Genomic DNA, 20,299 nt, shown 5'->3' with positions numbered 1-20,299 from the left:
ATTAATGAGAGCTCTGCAATTAGAGAAGGATAAGAATTTAAATATTTATATTGACTCTAAGTTTGGGTTCCATATACTGCACACTCATGATGCCATTTGGAAAGAGGAATGTTAACTTCTGGAAATTCTCCCCCAAAAGATACAGATTTAATCCTGGCTCTTTTAGAGGTAGCCCAGCTCCCCACCCAGGGGGCAGTAATCCACTGTAGGGGCCATCAGAGGGATGGATCTTTTGTGAGCCAAGGGGACAGAAGAGCTGATTGAGCTACAAAACAGCCAGCTCAATTCCAAGTGCCTAAGCAAGTTACAGCTCTAGTGATTGGCTCCCCTGAACACCCTAGCCTTCTCCAATATCACCCGCAGGAACAAAAAAAAAAAAATGCTGAAAATGGGGTAATGAGTAAAGAAGCACCAGTTGGTATACGGAGGATGACAGGTACTTATCCCTGAGATTTAACAGTGGAAAGAAGTTAAGAGCTTATATGATGCTACCCACTAGTGCATGGATACACTATGGAACTTAATGCAAAAGACCTATTTAGGGAAAGGGATTAAAAAAAAGAATAAGGAACCCTTACCTGTGATTTGTGTGCCCATAATAACCCACAGGCCTATCCAATCTTCCCTTCATTACTCAAGCCAGTTTAGCATCGAGGGAAACACCTGGGGGGAGATTGGCAGTTAGATTTCATCCCAATTCCCTCAGAATTAAGATAGAAATATCTTGTTTGTTGATACTTTTGTGGGATGGGTGAAGCCTTCCCCACTCAAACTGAAAAGTCTATTGCAGCCTGTTAAGGCCCTCTTAAAGGAAATAATTCCCCACTTCAGACTTCCAAAAATGTCTCCAGAGCAATAATGGGCCCTCTTTCATAGCCAAAATAACACAGGAGCTCTTAACAGCCACAGCAAACTACACAATCTTGGCACCCCAAACTTCAGGGAAGGTAGAAAAAATGAACCATACCTTATTTATTTATTTATTGGCCTCACCCTCAGCATATGGAAGTCCTCATTCCCAAGCTAGAGGTTGAATTGGAGCTGTAACTGCCGGACTACGCTGCAGCCACAGAGAAACCAGATCCAAGCCACCTCTGCAAACTACGCAGCAGCTCACAGCAACTCTGGATCCTTAACCCACTGAATGGGGCCAGGGATCAAATCCAAGTCCCATGGATACTAGTCAGATTCACCACCACTAAGCTGTAACAGGAACTCCGTGAACTATACTTAAGCAAATGGTAGCAAAATTTTTCCCAGAGACTTGTTAACCATGGACCAGCCTGCTTCTCATTACACTGTTCAGGGTCCACATAACTCCCAGGAGGAGTCCTCAGTTTAGCCCATCTCACCTATGGGAGACCTTTCCTTGTTGCTGACATTCTACCATATGAGGAAATGAACCACACCCTGTGACACATTATTAATGGAGGACAAATCCAGAAGGCAATTCTGGACTATGTCAACAAGGCACTGCCAGCTCCCACTAAAAATACAGCAGAAGAAGCAGTCCCTTTACAAATTTACCCTGGAGACCAAGTTCTTTTTGGTCTAAAACCTTGAAGGAGGGATCCCCAGAAGATCAACTATTGCCAAAATGGAATCATCCCTACAGAGCAATCCTAGCCACCCATGACCACCAAACTGTGAAGGATACCTAGTTGTGTACATTTATCCACAGTAAAGCTCTTACTTCCAAAAAGCCTGCAGGCCACAATAGAGCAACAATACACCTGTGAGCCACTGGAGAATCTGAGATACCTATTCAAAAGGCAAGCTATTAACAGATAAGTAAAAGGCATTTGTTTCCCATGTCCTGATACCTCTCTCCCCAAAGTGTAACTATACCAGGCATCCTGCCTCTTTTGCAGGGATAAACTGTACTTATAAGCTTATGCACGGGTGACCTGTTTCAAAGTATGGCCCCAGAGCCCTAAATAATAGGGAAGGAGAATGTGAATGGTGGGAAGGAAATATGCCATACATATTTGGGAATTTAAATTCAACCAACCTGTAGGATACTGGTCAAATAATGATCTGACCTATGGCCTATTATCCTCTGACAAAACCAATAACGTTGTACTCTAGCATTTTAGTAGAATCTTTATAGATGATATAGTCTATTTATTTATTTATTTTTGTGCTATTTTTAGGGCTGCATCCATGGCATTTGGAGGTTTCCAAGCTAGGGGTCGAATCGGAACTGTAGCCGCCAGCCTACACCACAGCCACAGTAAAGCAGGATCCAAGCTGCGTCTGTGGCCTATACCACAGCTCAGGGCAACACCGGATCCCTGACCCACTGAGTGAGGCCAGGAATTGAACCTGCATCCTCCTGGTTCCTAGTCGGGTTTGTTAACCACTGAGCCACAAAGGGAACTCCAGATCATATACTCTAAATCACCAACATAATTGTCCTTGTTCCACTAACCATTCAAGTGCTAGCAAGACCTATGTCCTTCAAGAACTATCAGATCTTAACAACAGGGAGACATCCAGTTCTGAGCCCATGAAAGTTTGATATTCCTCTTCAGACATCCAAACCACCATGTGCTGTGGAACTTTGTCCTTTTCTAATCAGGCTGTACCTTATAAGTGCATTGACAATGTCCACTTCAGAGGATAATGCACTTGGGAACTACGAGGATAAGTGACATTTTTATCTATAATAGGACCACTCCTGGTCTGAAGAGAACTAGAAATGATCCTAGCAGAGGCTGGGCTAGCCATAGGACTGGAGCCCCATGGGGAGTTGGGGGAGGTTAATCTATCATAAAGCAACACTGAGAAATCTTACCACACAGCTTGGTCATATGACGGAACACAGAGGGCAAGCCTTAAGACCTTTCTTGTTTCTTTGGCTAATGTAGTTCTGTCTTGATAAACAAGGCAGGGTTTGTGTGGTAGCTAATATTACCTGCTGCACTTGGATCAATGTGACAGGACAGGTAGAAGTTAATATTAAGGACATATACACCAAGCAGAATGGAGTCACAATTTTAACAGGGGTAATATCACTTTCACCGTCTGGTAAACAGTTAGGGACACCCTCTAAGCCCTTTAATGGATACAATTGTTCTCCATTTATGCCCTTGTCTATTTAACCTTTTGGTCACGTTCATGTCTTCCAGGCTTCAATAGTTTCAAGTAAACTAATGATGGCCCAAGGATTTCCATCCATTCCAGTGGAAGGTAGCCCAGGTCTCTAGAGTTCCTTGGAACAGTCAGAAAGGGACTTCTATATCTCTGAGATAGGCTAGGGTCTGTGGACCTGTTCAGCAGGAAGCAACTCTGGAAGAAAAGACCTCTGGCCCCTTGACCCTTAAGAGTAAGTATAAGGGGCATAGAATCCCTCAGGGGGAAATGAAATAAAGTGGGGCCTAGGACCCCCTAACAGGGCACTTGCACTGGGATAAATGTCTCCTTGAGCAATAGAATACAAAGAAACTGTATGGAACTAAAAACAACTGCACACACATGCAGTTCAGGGTTTTATGAACAAAATGATACAAAAAGGCCATAGATCAACTGTCATTTCTTAGGTGCCAAGAACAAAATCAGGCTACTGGGCATGATACCTACAAATAGCATCACTAAGGGAATGGGCAGACAATGTAAGCTATGCTCCTGCTCAACCCACTGATTGCCCTTGTTACTATACATTTAAGGAACCAGTTTACTCCCTACCTTCAGGAGCAAGCAAAGGCATGGGTTTCTTGTTTCTACTTCTTTGTGATGCAGCATGAGCCCCAATAAAGCCTTGCCTGAAATCCCTGGCTGGCCTGTTACCAATTTCTATTGATTAAAGAGTCCAAGGACCCAGGTTGGTAACAATTATGTCAAAAGGTCTCAAGAGCCAAGATGAAGGGCATTCCATTGCCCAAATATGGAACAACTTAACCAACAATAAGAATAATTGCCCCTTGAGACACAAATATTATATGCCATGTGGAATCTAAAAAAAAAAAAAAAAGGATACAATGAACTTATTTGCAGAACAGATACTGACTCACAGACTGAAAAACTTATGGTTACCAAATGAGACAGGATGTCGGAAGAGAGAGGCACGGGCTGGTGTTTGGGATGGAAATGCTGTAAAACTAGGTTGTGATTATCATTGCACAACTATAAATATAATAAAAGTCATTGAGTTAAAAAAAAAGAATAACAGCCCTTGATTGAAAACAATATTTAAAATCCTAAAGTACATCAAATATATTGAAGTCATAATAATTCTTTAAAAATACTATTTTTCCATTGTTCCAGAATATTAGTAAATCAATTATTTTGAATTTGGATAAAAAGGTGAAAGAATCAAGCAAGAAAAGAAATGAGGAGGAGATTTAATGGGAAGTTTCCAGGCATTAATATAAGAAGGAGTGGTATATTAGAATACCAGCATTTTGAAACTCCTAATCAATTTATTGGATCTAAGTATTGATCATCAATTATAACCTATAAAGTAGTCCACTCCCACATTCCCAACTGGAGTTTGATCTTAATTGAATGTGCATTTTATGGGAAATCTAGAAGACAGAGGAAGATGTTTATAATATAAGAACGCAAAGAGCAAAATCCAAATGGAGGAAGATTTTATAGGACAAATGACCTGGCTTTCTCAAAAGTAAGTGGCAAGGAAAAAATAGAAATATTCAAGAAATATGAAGCATGTCAACCAACCACAAAATGTGGAGTTTATTTGGATTCTGGCTTAAATAAAATGTAAAAAAGAAATGACATTTATGAGACAATTGGAAACTTCATTAACTTAAAGATAAGAATAAACTTTTTCTTATAATGGTATTATGACTATGTTTTTAAAAATTCTTTGAGTGAAATAGTGAGATATTTGTGGATGAAATGACATGATGTTTGAGATTTGCTTCATAATGATATGGAATTGGGAAATGGATAAGCCCATAAATTCCATGAATTGATATTATGACTGTAGGATGAGTACAGGGGAGTTGATTTCATTATAGTGTCTACTTTTCTATGTTAAATTGTCCTTACCAAAAATTTTAAATACAGATTTTGCTGACATGAAACATCCTTTCCACTTAGTGGCCCACTATGCAGGTCAAAGTGCAACTCCTGACCCAGATATACATCTAATCCATCAGCTTTTTAATTGCACTTTTTTTTTTATTTAATGCCTTTAGACAAATGAGTCTCTCACCTGGGATTGTTTTAAATTGTTAGTTCAGATTAGTAGAAGTATACTGTATTCCCCTGGACCTCTAAAGGCATAAAAGATATTATCCACATTGGACAAATTTATATTCTGTACTTGTTTTCTCAGTTCTAAGCTTATTCTTTTTATTAAAAAAAAGTTTTGAATTGTATGTGCATTTGTTGGCATCATCTTGTCTTTTACTCATCCATTTTAAATTAGTTTAAAGAATATTGTGAAAATATGAGAATTTTAGTCTATCATTGCTAAGTGGCAAGCTTATTTTATGTTTATATATTGCTAAAATTCTGCCTCATACCCTGAGAAATTTAAAGCAAGGCCCATGGAATCTAGAGCTCAGATCACTTCTCTGATATTTAAGGTAACCACAAAGAGGTTATAAACAGTCAAGAACAAACAAATGTAAATATAGTCATACTTTTTACCTCTCTATATGCATAAATTTCTATATGCACATATGAAGTTGATTTCTGTTCTTTTTCCCAGTTTCCCGACTTCTATGTCAGCTCTCCAGTTTGGGAATGAGGTCAGCACAGATTCTGGTCCATTTACTGCTATTTTCTGTCTTCTGTTAAATGGTTTTCTCCAGGATTGGGTGTGCTTCTGCTCCTTCCTCAGGCTTGTCTGGAAGGCCCTCTGCTTGGGCTTGGCTCGGGACCCCAGCCATCTCTTCCTTTGCCAGCTTGAGTTTCTCTCCTGCACAAGACTTCAGTGCCGGATACCTCTGGCCTTCCTTTTCAATTCCTACTATGAGGTTCTCAACACAACGTTTTCAGCAGTTCATTCCTGCAATAGCCTTCTATCACCTCCTCCTGTTTTTTAAACGACTTGAAGGGGTCAGTGAAAGACTTTTCTATGGAGTTCAGGTCTGCAGTAAGTTGATTTTTCTCTTTCAGAACCTTCTGGATTTCGGCTTTTGCAAGTTCTGTTTCTGAGCCCCCTCCATTGTGTGATAAAAGATCCCTTCAAAACCGTTCCTGGTTTGAATCTCCAGGTTCGTGGTCCCCATCTCCAGGTTCTTCACATGGAGCTCCTCATACTTGCTCTTCAGCAACAGCTTCTTCTGTGGCACTTACAGGGTCTCGTGAAGGTCCTTTTGGGAGTGCAGCAGCAAGGCCATGATGGGACCCTGGGAAGCAGTGGATCCCCAGGCCCGAGGACACACAGGAGAGGGCACAGCAGAGGAACACCCCGAGCTCCCAAGAAACCAGGTTCAGCTGGCTTCCCCTCGAGGCAACTTCCTGAGGAAGGGGCGCAGACCCTGCCCAAAGGTTCCTCTCAGTGGCCCGGGCACGCACGAGTCTCGGGGACGTCCTTAAAGAGCCAGCGGAACCTGAGGTATAAGGACTGTTTCGTCAAGGCTGGTTCCTTAAAAGAGAACATCCCAAATTGCTCTAGAGAATCTGCCTCAGCCGGTGCCTAGAACCGTGGCAGGTCTCCAGGTGCTCCTCATTTTGCTCCAAGGCGATTCGGGCCCCGCCCGGGAGCCAAGGCGCGGCTGCGCGGGGAAGTTCGCCGCTGCCCACTGCTCACTGACCAGCTTCTCCGTGATTTCCCTGCTGGCCTGCGGCTCCGGGTTCCTGCGGTTCCTGCCCTGGTCTACAGCACAGGGGTGTCATCCAGAGGAGGCTGAAAGCACCTGAGGCTGAAAGCACCTTGCTCCCTGAGGTGAGTTTTTGTGGCCCTAGTCCTCGTCATGGTGTTCTGAGGGCCTTCGAGGACCCATGTCTCTCTGCCACCTGCGAAGGGGTTAAAGTTTGGGTCATCCACCTTGTTCCAGTCCAGGTTGTAAGACTGGGGAAGGAGAAGGGGAACCCTCATCTGCCGGGTTTTAGAGGGAGACAGGGTGGCCCTTCTCCCAGTTTCCTTGGTGGGGGCGGCCTTTTGCTGGCATGTCCTCAGAGTAGTCAGATTCTAGCCCCATGAGCCCTCAGTTATTTGCCCACAGGCCTCGCCCTTCTGAGGACTTGGGGACATGGCTCCTTCAGCCTTGAGAAGACAGGCCAAATGATGGTACCCACGGGGCAAGTGTGGAGGAGCAGAGACCCTGGGGAGCTTTCTCCTGAGGTGCTGTGCCTGAGCAGTCCTCTCCTCTCCTGCGACGCCATCCTCCAAGGGCCTTCTAGGATTTCCGACGTTTATGAAATGCTTTTCTTTGTGGAATGAGAACGTTTTCCTCCAAGACTTGCTCAGAGCTGCCAGGCATTCTTCCTGGAGATGCCACTTGGTTTTCCAGACTTCCTTCCTGGGGTCTGGAGAGAGAGCTTGAAGGATGTAGGAAGTTTCTAAATTTATAAACATTTTCTTCTATGCCCACTTGAGTTGCCTTTTGCAAATTTTAGTAAGTCGTATTTTAATTTAAATTCATGTAAAATATTTTTCGATTTCTCTTAGGACTTCTTTTCCTGTGACCTGGGCCTTTGGACTCTTTAATCAATAGAAATTGATAATAGGCTGGCTGCCATGTTAAGTGAGGCTTTGATGGAGCTCCTGCTTCAGCATGAAGGCGAAAAAACAAGAAACAGGTGCACTTGGACAGCAGATTCCTTAAATAGGGTAAGGAGGGGAGTGAGATTTTGGGTTGGGCACCCCCTTGGTGTTGGTGTGCTCAGTGGCCTGCTTTTGCACCTGGCACCAAAGAAAGGCAGATGGTTTGTGGTCCTTTTGTATCTTTTTGTTCATAAATTCCCCAACTACTCAGGTGTGCAGTTATTTTTAGTCCCTTGAAGTTTTTTGGTATTTTATTGCTCAAGGAGTTCTTTGTCCAGGTGCAAGCACTCTGGTGGGGCATATCGCACTTTGACACAAATTATTTAGAAATGTGTTATTTAACTTCTAAATTATTGCAGATTTTTATCTATCTTTATGTTAACTGATTTCTAAGTTAATTCCACTGTGGAATGATAATATACCTTGTATAATTTCTATTCTTTTAAAAATAAGGTATGTTTTATAGCTTAGAATGTAGTCCACTAGGTGAATATCAATGTGAGCTTGAGAAAAACGTGAATTCTGCTGTTGTTGAATATTCTATAGATGTCTGTTAGAACAAGTTTATTGCTGTTCAGATTATGCAAATCTATGCTAAAATGATTATCAACTGACAAAGGGATATTGATATTTCTAAATATAATAGTGAATGCATCTCTTTTTTCAATTTTAGTGTTTTTTTCCAACTGTATTTTGATGCTTTGTTATGTGCATCCATGTTGAGGATTTTAATGCCTTTTGATAAATTGACCCTTTTATCATTATGCAATGACCTTTTTATCCTGGATAATTTTCCTTCCTTGGAATATGTTTTTATGGATTAAAATGAGATTAATGTGAATTTATTATAGCTACTCCAGCTTTCTTTGGATTATTGTTAGTAGATATTTTTCCATTCCTTTACTTTTCACTTACATGTAGTATTTATAAGTAAAGTTTGTTTCTTGTAGATAAGATTTCTAAGTTTTGTTTTCATTTTTAAAACTACTGTCACAATTTCTTTTTTTTTCATCAGAACACTTTGAAAATGATTGTTATTACAATTGGATTATTATCTACTATTGTAATTGAGCACTTATACGATTCCATATTATTTCCTCTCTTAGCATATCATTGTACCATTAAAAAAAAATATTTAGTGGTGTCCCTAGATTCTACAAGATTTATTCTAAGTCCACCTTCATTTTTGGACTTCAAACATAGTGTAGATACTCAGAACATTGCCAATTTCTCTTGTTGCTTCTTATATGACTGTATTGGTTGTTTTGGACTGCTATAGCAAAATACCATAGACTAGATGGCTTAAAGAACAGAAATTTATTTTCTCCCAGTTTTAAACAATAGAAGTCCAAGAACAAGGTGACAGGCAATTTGATTTCTGGTGAGAGCTTTCCTAATGGCATGTAAATGATTGCCTTCTTCCTACATCTTCATGTGGCAAAAAGAGAACCTGAGCAGCTTTGTGATGTCCTTTCTTATAAGGATACTCATCCTGCTGAGTCAGAGCCCCACTCTTCCTTTTTTTTTTCTTCTTAGGACTGCACCTGCACATACGGAAGTTCCCAGGCTAGGGTTCAGATCAGAACTGCAGCTGCCTGCTTATGCCACAGCAACATGGAATTTGAGCCATGTCTGTGACCTATGACACAGCTCACAGCAACCCCGGATCCTTAACCCACTAAGCAAGGCCAGCAATTGAACCTGCATCCTCATGGATACTAGTCAGGTTCCTTACTTACTGCTGAGCCGCAAAGGAAACTCCCAAGGGCCAACTCTTATGTCTTCAAAAATTTTTTTTTTTTTTTTTTTTTTGGTCTTTTTGGGCTCACACCCACGGCATATGGAAGTTTCCAGGTTAGGGGTTGAATCGGAACTATAGCTGCCAGCCTATGTCAGAGTCACAGCAAAGACAGATCCGAGCCACATCTGCAATCTATACCACAGATCACAGCAATGTCAGGACCTTAACCCACTGAGCGAGGCCAAGGATCAAATCTGTGTCCTCATGGATGCTAGAAGGGTTCCTTAACTGCTGAGTCATGACCTGATGGGAACGCCATGTCTTCAATCTTAATTATGTCCTTAATTAAGGACTGTATTTGGGCCTCTCTCCAAATATAGTCACATTGGGGTTAGGATTTTAACATATGAGTTTTAGGGGTACATAGTTTAGTCCATAGTGATTAGTTTCATTCATTTCTCTTATCCATGTATTATAATCACCCAATACATTTTTATAAATATTACTTTAAGCAAATTATTTTAGATCAATTGAGTAAAATAATATTATTTTACCTTTATTCCTTCTATGATAGTATTCTTTTGTTTATGCAGATTGAAGTTTTGACCTATATTTCCTTCTGCCTAAAATCCTAACATTTCATGAAAGACAAATAAGCTGGCAATTAATTTCCTTTTTCTTGATAGTGTGAGAAAGTCTTCATTTCTCCTTCACTTATGAAGAGTTTTTTCCCCTGTATATAGAATTCCAGATTGGCATATTTTTCTCTTTAAGTTCTTTATTGTGCTTAACTTTCTTCTTGTATGATTTCTAATGAGAAATTTACTATAATCCTCATTCCTCTTTTTCTTGCTTCTCTCACTATTTTATTTTTCTGTTTGGTGTTCTATAGTTTAAATGTTTTATGTTCATCCTGCTTAGTGTTCTTTGAGCTTCCATAGTATGTGTTTTGGTGACTGCCATTAATTTTAATAGATACTCAGCCCTGTTAACCAAGTTTCAGAAATGGAAATCAGATTGAAATTGAAGCATTTTTATTTGTGCTTAGGACTGCAGCCTGAGAGACAGATTCAGTGAGCACTTGAATTGTGTTCTACCAGACTATAAACTGGTGAAGGTTTGTAAAGTCAAAAGCTACAAGGCCACAGTCACGTAAGTTGTTAGGAATAATTATCAGAGCTGTCAAGAAGGGTGCTTGTTATACTTGTTAAGCAAGGATTGGTTGGGGTCTGAAATGGTTGCATAGTTACAGGGGTGGAGGTGAGGCAGTGGGACTTGAGACCAGAAAGTTGGAGCTGGTGCATGCTCTTCCAAAAACACCTAGTGGTATCTGGGTTTAATATATTTCAGAGAAAATTCAAGGTCTCAGTGGTTCACAGTTGTGTCTTAGACCAGACCCTAAATAGCCTTCTGACCCCATTTTTGTATCTCTGCACTATGATTACTCTGTTACATTTTTTTTTTGGTTTTTTTTTTGATGGCTTCTCTTGTGGCATATGGACCTGGGCCAGGGGTCAAATCAGAGCTGTAGCTGAGGCCTAGGCCACAGCAAAACCACATCCGAGCTTATCTGCAACCTATGTTGCAGCTTCCGGCAATGCTGGATCGTTAATCCACTGAGCAAGGCCAGGGATCAAACCTGCATCCTCACAGAGACAACATTGTGTTCTTAACCTGCTGCTCACAACCGAAACCTCATTCATTACAGTTTCAATTTGTCGTCTGTTGTTACTACTTAAAGTATTTTTTTCTGTTCCATTCTTTTTTTCTTCTCCTATTCCAATTGTAGATATGTTACAACTTTTGAAATTGTCCTACTGTTCTTTTTAGTTTTTTAACTTTTTTTCTCTTCATGTCAGTGTGGGAAGTTTTTGTTTGTTTTAAGAGACTTTTTTAGAGCAATTTTAGGTTCATGATAGAACTTACTGGAGGAAACCTACAGTTCCCACATATTCTGTACCTCCATATATGTACAACCTTCTCCACAATCAAATCCCATAACAGAATGAGACAATTTTAACAATCAGTGCACCTGCGTTGGCACATCATCACCCTAAGTCTATAGTTTACATTATAGTTCATTCTTAGTAGTTAGGGAATTTTATTGATATACTTCTAAGTTCATGGATTGCTACTAATGATCCCACTGAAGACATTCTTCATTTCTGTTACTGCATTTGGATTTCTAGCATTTACTTTTGAATCTTTCTTGTAGTTGCCATGTCTGATAATATTGCCCATCTGTCACTGCATGTTGTCTACTTTTTTCCATTAGAACTTTTTACTATATTAATCATTCTTAATTTAAATCCACTAAGTCCAGCATCCAGGTCATATCAGGTTCTGATACTGCTTTATCCCTTTAGACAACGTTTTTCCTTGCCTTTTGGCATGGCTTTTAATTTGTTATAGAAAAGACAGGTTATAATGGGTAATAGAAAATGAAGTAAATCAGATTTTAGTGTGTGAATTTGCATTATTCTGGCTAGAAGCTGAGTTGCATTTAATGTTCGTTGTAACTATAGGTGCTAGAGAGTTAAAATTCCTTTAATGTCCTGATTCTTATCTCTCCTCTTTGGGTCCTCTCTATACTGCCACTCAGAGAGAGAATGCATCTTCTAGCTCTTTCAGCTATTATCTACTGGAGCAGCCTTAATGTGGTGGTAAAGTGTTGGGGAGAAGGAAAATTCTACAATCCAATTAAATGTTAGTCTTTCAGCAGGCCTTTGTCTCAGGCTTTCACAAGTGTTTCTGTCTCCGACACTTACCTTCTTTCCTGATGTCAGTGTTGTCAATCTATTTCCTTGACACCCTAAACCATGCTTATTATTTTTTTTCTTCTTAGGTTAGATAATATGTCTAGTGGAGATTATATTTGGGGGGAATTTCTTTCCCCAATTTAGGTAAAAGTTCAAAATTGTGCTCTAACAGAATACTGTCTCAAGGAGAATAGGCCTTTGTTATGGAGAAAGCTCTGGACATGTTTAATAACGTTAGATTTCCTTTTCCCCTGCATGGCTGCAGTGGATCTTTCTTGGATACTCACCCTAAGAAATCGATGCAGTTCCTGGAAGGAATGCTCATGAAACTATGGGCCCCATAATTTTGAAGCCACCAGGAGTTTTTCACTTAAGTTCTGGTCTTCACTCTGTAGCAATTCATCAAAACTACCATTTAAGTGTTCCTACTAGCCTATGGCGTTAGCAGCTTCTGCTCCAGGGAAGAAGATCGTGGCTCTGATTCCCCGGATTGACCTTTCCCTCCAGATTTAACAGTGGTGGTTTGCCCTGAAACCAAAGTTTTCTAATGGAGTCAGGAAATGCCACTGTTTTTCAGTTTGTCCAGGTTTTTTCTTCTTGTAAGAATGAGAAGGACCACTTCCAAGATCTTTATATTTTGAAGCTGAAAGTAGAAGGGTCTACCATGCCTCTTTTTCTAATTTTTGAATTGATTTTAAGTAGTTTACATGTCCAAGCATTGCCATCACAACTAATTTTAGTTCAGGATACCTAAGCCGTATCAAGTATTCTGTAGCAGTCTAATTTTTGCATTAAATATTTTGGGGCATGCTCCTACTAACATTTGAATGGAATCTTAAATAGAAATTCATGCTAAAATAGTCAAGAATTTATATTAAATGTTTTAAAATCTTCCACAAATATAATAAATATATATGCAAAAGCATGATTGGTTATAGTGCAGTAACACTTTTTTGATTTGTGCTGTAGCAGTTAACTGTGATTTACTTGAATAGAGGTTTATTAAATACTTGAGGACTTTTCTGTAAGTAACTTACAGAAGTGTTATTGCCCCGTTTCCAAATAAGGGTTACGTAAATTTGGTTTGAAATGCAAAAATATAAGGCAGCAGAGGTATTTGAAGTTTGCTGGCTCTGCTACTTTGGAGAGAACATCTCGATGTCCCGTTAATACTCTGGGCATTAACCACAAAGGAAAGACAGCTTATTTCCATTTCATTTTAAAGTTTTTTTCTCACATTAAAAATATAAATTTCATGTTAAAAGGGAAAATAAATCATTGTGCCACTGTAAGTAAATCTGCAGCAAATTCTGTTCTTTCTGTTGCTTTACAAATTGGAGACCTACCAGGATGAATTAGAGATGCTGATTCTAGTTTTCACAAGTAAATGGGAGCCAAAAATAGAATCAGTCACACACCAGTAGAAGATTATAGCAGCATCCCACAATGTTGATTTATTTTTGGTATTTTAACAAGTATATTTTAAACTATATTAATGGTTTGTGATATTATCCATATAGGTATTACAAATAATCTGATATATACAAACACACATTAAAAAGTATATTAAAGTATGTGGAATAATTGTATTATCAAGTGATTTTTTTTTCCTGCTTTTCTATGTTACCTTGTGTACATTTTGATTCCATTTTCCTGTGATTTTAGAAATGGTAATACAAATAAATTTTCAAAATAACCTTACTTTAAAATCTAATTTCCTTTTGGCAGGGTGTTATATTCTATGTCTGACACAAAAATGGCTAGGATTCTTTAGCCTAAATTGCTAATTTGTTCATAAAATTATATCACATTCAAGTATGTTAAGAAAAAATTCTAGTGGAAACCTAATTATTAAAATAATAAACAATTATTATTAAATTATATTAAATAAACCAAAGGTTAAACCACTAGTAATTTATTGCTTTGACAAATTTTTTTACAATTTGTTGAATTATCTCAGTTTTAGTAATGCCTCTGAATTTTTATAGAGTAGTACATGTGCTTTGATTTATGACTTAGATTGCAGATATATTTAAGAAAATACTCTTCACTCAAATTTTTAAAAAATCAAAGGGAAAAGGCACAATAAGTTTTATGTGCTATAGTAACTAGAAAATTTTCACTAAGTTGATGTATACATATGGCCACTTTCAAGCTAAAAACTCAAGATGCTTGAGCCTCTTTTCACAGAGATCAACACTTTATCATTTTCCGGCTTGGCAATGAGAGTCTCCCCAAAGAAACAAGAAATGTCTTGTTTGCCCAGTTCTAGAATTATGTTTGACTGGTGCTATTTTTCAAAATCACGTCTTAACTCGTTTCCTGGGCTTCATTGGAAAAATCACTTGATGCGTCCTCGTATTCATGTTTGCAGTCCTGAAAGTGAATCTTTCCAGAGTAAGAAGACTGGAGAGGAATTTTTAAAAGGGATTAAAAATGAAAATTTAGGGAGTCTCCTTTGTGGCTCACTGGTTGATGGATCCGACTAGGAACCATGAGGATGCAGGTTCGACCCCTGGCTTCTCTCAGTGGGTTAAGGGTCCAGTGTTGCCATGAGCTATGGTGTAGGTCGTATACGTGGCTCGGATCCTCCGTTGCTGTGGCTGTAGTGTAGGCCAACAGCTGTAGGTCTGATTCGACTCCTAGCCTGGTAACTTCCATATGCCTCGGGTGTGGAACCGTCCCCCCACCCCCACAGAAAAGAAGAAAAAAAAAGAAAATCTATGACAAGAATAAAAAATTATGGAGGAAAATAATCTTCAACAAATTTAAACTCACAAGATGTGTAAGGACTTAGGAAATAGCAATGCAGTGTTATCTATGCTCACTTGAAGTTTTCATTCACATAATTTTGGTTTAAGGCAGAGTTTAGTAATGTTTTAATACATTTAGTAAAAATAAGTTTTTATAATGAATTAGAACAGAGTCACAATGGGAGTTATTTCTGTGAAGAAATGGCAGCTGATCCCTGGCTTCAGGGTTTCATCCAGCAGGAATAAGGAAATCATTAGAGGTTGAGTGGGCTATATGAACATTAGCACATAGCATGGGGATATGGAAAGTTATTCTCAAAAGAGTACATCTCTTTTTCTCCAGTCAGTGGAAGGTACATGACCACTAGAGTTTAGAACTACTGGGTATGGCCAGTTGTTGAGGACGTGGCTTTAGAATTTAAAAACGTTATTCTGGAAACCGTTCTGGCCTGAGAGCTTAGCTGGGAGGTGATCACCATTGTCTATAAAAAAATAAGGTAGTTTTTGGCAATGTAAATTTTAAAAAGTTGAAGATTTTGATAGGTTTTTGAGCTAGAATTAATGTTACTTGTTAACTGATTGAAAATGAAGGTGAGAGAAGAATCAAAGGTAACTGGCAATACCCTAATTATTAGGTATTGGGCTTCTATTAGAGAATCCTTGTATTCATCATGATAATTTGCTTATATTATAGATGATAAATCTAAAGGAGACTAAGGTCACATAATCTGTGAGTTACTAAGTAGACATTTAAACCCAAGAATTTTGTCTACAATAGCGGTTGTTTTCTATGAAGCACCCTTTTTAAAAATGTAATTATGACAAGTTGTATCTCATAAATGACTAGAGGATGGGAAAGAAGGGTCAGACAGGCCAGGGTGCACACTCTCACTCTTCCACTTCTCAGTTTTATTATCTGTAACATCTTACTCAACCACAGTGAGTTTCAATTTATTTACATATAAAATGTGGAGAATAACACCCATCATCTTGTTGAAAGGATTATATGTAATAATGTTGTAATAATTAAAGTAATATAAAAATAGAAATTTATATAAAAGTGGAAAAAAGAGTGGGTCCTATCCACAGCCAATAAATATCAAAGTTTTTTTGCTAGACCAAGTGCATATGGCATGACGTTGAAGAGTGGTAACAATGGTTGACTCACAATCCACTTTTCTAAAAATGTGAAAACAAAATAAGATTCAGTTACATTTGGAAGCCACAGAGATGAAGACAGTGTGATGATATACGATAGATTGTGAAAGTCATCTTTGGCCATTTTGTACTCTACTGTATCAGCAGTTTCAAAATGAAGTGCTCTGTATTTGTATGCAGTAAAATACCTGATAAGTTACAGGTAATCATAGCATATATTTAGAGTATGTGCACCAAAGGTACACATGACAATTAAGATAGGAATTTTGACCTCTTCCCCTTGTGACTCTTTTTGTCTTTTTAGGGCCGCACTTGTGGCACATGGAGGTTCCCAGGCTAGGGGTCGAATTGGAGCAGTAGCTGCCAGACTACGCCACAGCCACAGCAACCCTGGATCAGAGCCACATCTGTGACCTACACCACAGCTCCCAGTAATGCCGGATCCTTAACCCAGTGAGCGAGGCCAGGGATCAAACCCGAATCCTCATGGATACTAATCAGGTTCATCAACCACTGAGTCAAGACAGGAACTCTCTTGTGACTCTTTCTTGGTGCAACTGGGACAACAGCTCTTTAAGCAACTCCAGGAAATAGGTTGCACAAGGTCTAGTTATATTTGTGTCATGGCAGCTGGCCCTCCTACATAGGACTCTAGAAGTAGGAGGCTCTAGAGAAAATAGCTACCTATTGGGACAGTCCATGACTCAGATACCTTCCTGTTTGTTTCAAGAGTCTGGATTACTTAACTGGTAGTATAAAGTGGCATCAACTCCCAATATGGCAAACACAGACACCCTCCCCCCATTTTAGGGTAAATAAGAAAACTTACACGACTTAGTGTTTGTTTCCAGGAGTTATTTGATAATATTTGCATTCTCTCAAAAATAAGAAACACCTCTGCTGTAGGAGAAGAGTGATGACCTTTGTAGTTATACATCATATTAGGTAGTAGTAATAATCATAGCCTTTAATGTCAAACAGATCTGGGAATGGATCTCTAATCTGCAAGTAATTAACAAGTATTTGACTTTCGGAAAGATATTTAAATTCATTAAGCTTCAACTTAGCTGTAAATGAAATAGCAAAAAATAATGTAAAAAATAACACCTCATGGGTTGATCTGTAAAATAAATAGGATATTCATGTAAGAAATTGGTGTATAACTTGGAACATAATAAATAGTTATCGAATATTAATTCATGTATCCAGATAATTATGTATGGAAAATTAAAATGTATTCCCTATGGGAAGAGCCAGCAAATGACTTAAAATTTCAGCACAATTCTCAATCTCTCTCTCTTCTTCTTGTGGATTTATCTTCCAGTTAGTTATTTTTTGTGTGCCAAAATACCTCAGAAGTTAATAGCTTAAAACAACATGTTCAAAATTACTAGCTTTCTGAGGTCTATTGGTTGCCTGCACCCAGTGAGGTGGTTCTCTATTAATGTCTCTTATGTGGTTGTGTTCAGATATCAGCTGGGGCTGAATCTACTGAAGGTTTGACTGATGCCTCACTCACATGGTTGAGAGTTGATACTGAATGTTGGTAGGAAAATCAGACTCTCTATGTGGCCTCTCCGTGCAGCTAGTATTTCTCAGAGAATGAAAACTGTGTTCTTGAAAGAGAATGTCCCAAGGAAAGGAAGAAGTAGAAGCTTCCAGATAAGTTGACAGTTATATTCAGAGTGACACATTCACATTCACTCTTTGGTCACATTCTATTGCTCAAGGCAGTTGTGTGTCCTGCCCATAATCAAGGGTATGGGGAAATAGCCTCTACTTTTTTGATGGGGTGAGAAGTTCACATTGCGTAAGAGCATCTGGGAAGGGAAATGATTGTTGGAGCTATTTGTGGAAAATGCAATAAGTAGTCTACTCTCATATCAAAACAGTTTGCATCCCTCCCACAAGCAAAATACACCTATCTCCTTCCTTACCCTTACTAAAGTCTCGTAAATATGGCAGTCAAGTCCATGTGTCCAAGATCTCACATCTAAACCAGGTCCGTGTACTGATTCCTTGGGAACAGTTTCTCAAGTAGTTCTTCTTGATCCTGAAACCTATAAAAATGTTATTTATCTGCTTCAGACCCAGCATGTAGTTTTTACATAGGATATCCATAATAATGGACATAGAATAGGAGGCTTAAGAATAGGCAGTGATCTGTAGCATTATGGAACCCAGCACAAACACATGTTACCACTTCTTTGATTAGTTTTCTGACCTGCTTGTTGGAAGTAGTGCTCAGGGGACCCTGGCTTCATTATCCATATGAAATGGCTCATGTTTGCATTAGAAACCTGAGGGCTTGGAGACTTTGCCTAATGAACATTCCTGTTTTAGTCCAAGCCAATATAATTCCTTTAAAAACATTTTGAGTTTCTTATTTATTAAAGTATAAACAATTCCATGAGACAAAACATATACTACACTTTTTTCCCAAGCCAAACTCCTCTCTATCTCAACCTATGAAGTTGCAAATTCTTAGAAACCATTTTGTATAGTTCAGGGTGTTTGAGGTATGACATTAAATTTCTGAAGTCTCAACAAAGGGACTAAAATTTGTATCTTTGATATTAATTTTGCCATGAGACCATGTTTTAATGTCAGACTTCTAGATTTGATATTATTGCCTCCAAGTTCATTTCTTACTTTGAGAACTTTTTTCTGTTTGCAAACACTTAAGAATGAATTTAGGCACCTGAAAATCTCTTTCACCAGAAATCATCGATTTATTAGGTATATTTTCTTTTTTCCATGTTACTCTAGGCAAGTTTCACTAATCTTCCAACTGCTACATATGTAAGTCACCTTTTCCTCATAATCCAATAAAAATTTCTTCACTGTTGTTTCAATTCCATCAATAGTCTTCTGTGGCCCTTAAATCCTCTGTTCACTGCCAATACCATATATTTTTAAGTTTCTGTTGTAGAGGTATTCTGAGTACCAAATTCTATTCTAGTTATACATTGGTGGATAATTAACTATCATAAACATAATGCTTTTAAATAGAAATTTATTATTATCTCTCACAACTCTATGGATTGACTAAACTCTGCTGGGTGTTTCTCCCTTGGCGACTTGTAAATAGTTTTTTTTTTTTTTTTTTTTTCCCACTGTACAGCAAGGAGATCAAGTTATCCTTACATGTATACATTACAATTACATTTTTTTCCCCACCCTTTGTTCTGTTGCAACATGTGTATCTAGACAAAGTTCTCAATGCTACTTAGCAGGATCTCCTTGTAAATCTATTCTAAGTTGTGTCTGATAAGCCCAAGCTCCCAATCCCTCCCACTCCCTCCCCCTCCCATCAGGTAGCCACAAGTCTCTTCTCCAAGTCCATGATTTTCTTTTCTGAGGAGATGTTCATTTGTGCTGGATATTAGATTCCAGTTATAAGTGATATCATATGGTATTTGTCTTTGTCTTTCTGGCTCATTTCACTCAGGATGAGATTCTCTAGTTCCATCCTTGTTGCTGCAAATGGCATTATGTCATTCTTTTTTATGGCTGAGTAGTATTCCATTGTGTATATAGACCACCTCTTCCGAATCCAATCACCTGTCGATGGACATTTGGGTTGTTTCCATGTCCTGGCTATTGTGAATAGTGCTGCAATGAACATGCGGGTGCATGTGTCTCTTTTAAGTAGAGTTTTGTCTGGATAGATGCCCAAGAGTGGGATTGCGGGGTCATATGGAAGTTCTATGCATAGATTTCTAAGGTATCTCCAAACTGTTCTCCATAGTGGCTGTACCAGTTTACGTTCCTACCAACAGTGCAGGAGGGTTCCCTTTTCTCCACAGCCCCTCCAGCACTTGTTATTTGTGGACTTATTAATGATGGCCATTCTGACTGGTGTGAGGTGATATCTCATAGTAGTTTTGATTTGCCTTTATCTTATAATCAGCGATGTTGAGCATTTTTTCATGTGTTTGCTGGCCATCTGTATATCTTCCTTGGAGAACTGTCTATTCAGGTCTTTTGCCCATTTTTCTATTGATTGGTTGGTTTTTTTGCTGTTGGTTTGTATCAGTTGTTTATATATTCTAGAGATGAAGCCCTTGTCGGTTGCATCATTTGAAATTGTTTTCTCCCATTCTGTAAGTTGTCTTTTTGTTTTCTTTTTGGTCTCCTTTGCTGTGCAAAAGCTTTTCAGTTTGATTAGGTCCCATGGGTTTATTTTTGCTCTAATTTCTAT

The 20,299-nt window shown here is 38.7% G+C and overlaps 1 long non-coding RNA gene and 1 pseudogene across 2 annotated transcripts in view; one reads left to right on the top strand and one right to left on the bottom strand.

Annotated features, from left to right (window-relative positions):
• Nucleotides 1-5,696: 5,696 nt before the first annotated feature.
• On the bottom strand, nucleotides 5,697-6,647 carry LOC146406900 (transforming acidic coiled-coil-containing protein 3 pseudogene; annotated as a pseudogene).
• Nucleotides 6,648-6,711: 64 nt separating this feature from the next.
• Nucleotides 6,712-20,299, top strand: part of LOC146406898 (uncharacterized) — a 465,910-nt gene continuing 452,322 nt past the window's right edge. For both annotated transcript variants that reach the window (XR_014817940.1, XR_014817939.1), the window contains exon 1: nucleotides 6,712-6,862. This is a non-coding gene — a long non-coding RNA (uncharacterized LOC146406898). The remainder of the gene's footprint in view (nucleotides 6,863-20,299) is intronic.

This window comes from Sus scrofa, chromosome 1, assembly GCF_054392235.1.
Source record: "Sus scrofa isolate SSC_HxYL_T2T_F1_AM1 chromosome 1, Sscrofa_HxYL_maternal_Yorkshire_Landrace_v2.0, whole genome shotgun sequence".
NCBI classification, from domain to species: Eukaryota; Metazoa; Chordata; class Mammalia; order Artiodactyla; family Suidae; genus Sus; species Sus scrofa.
The sequence above is the reverse complement of the archived record's forward strand: the minus strand, read 5'-3'. Positions and strand labels throughout refer to the sequence as shown.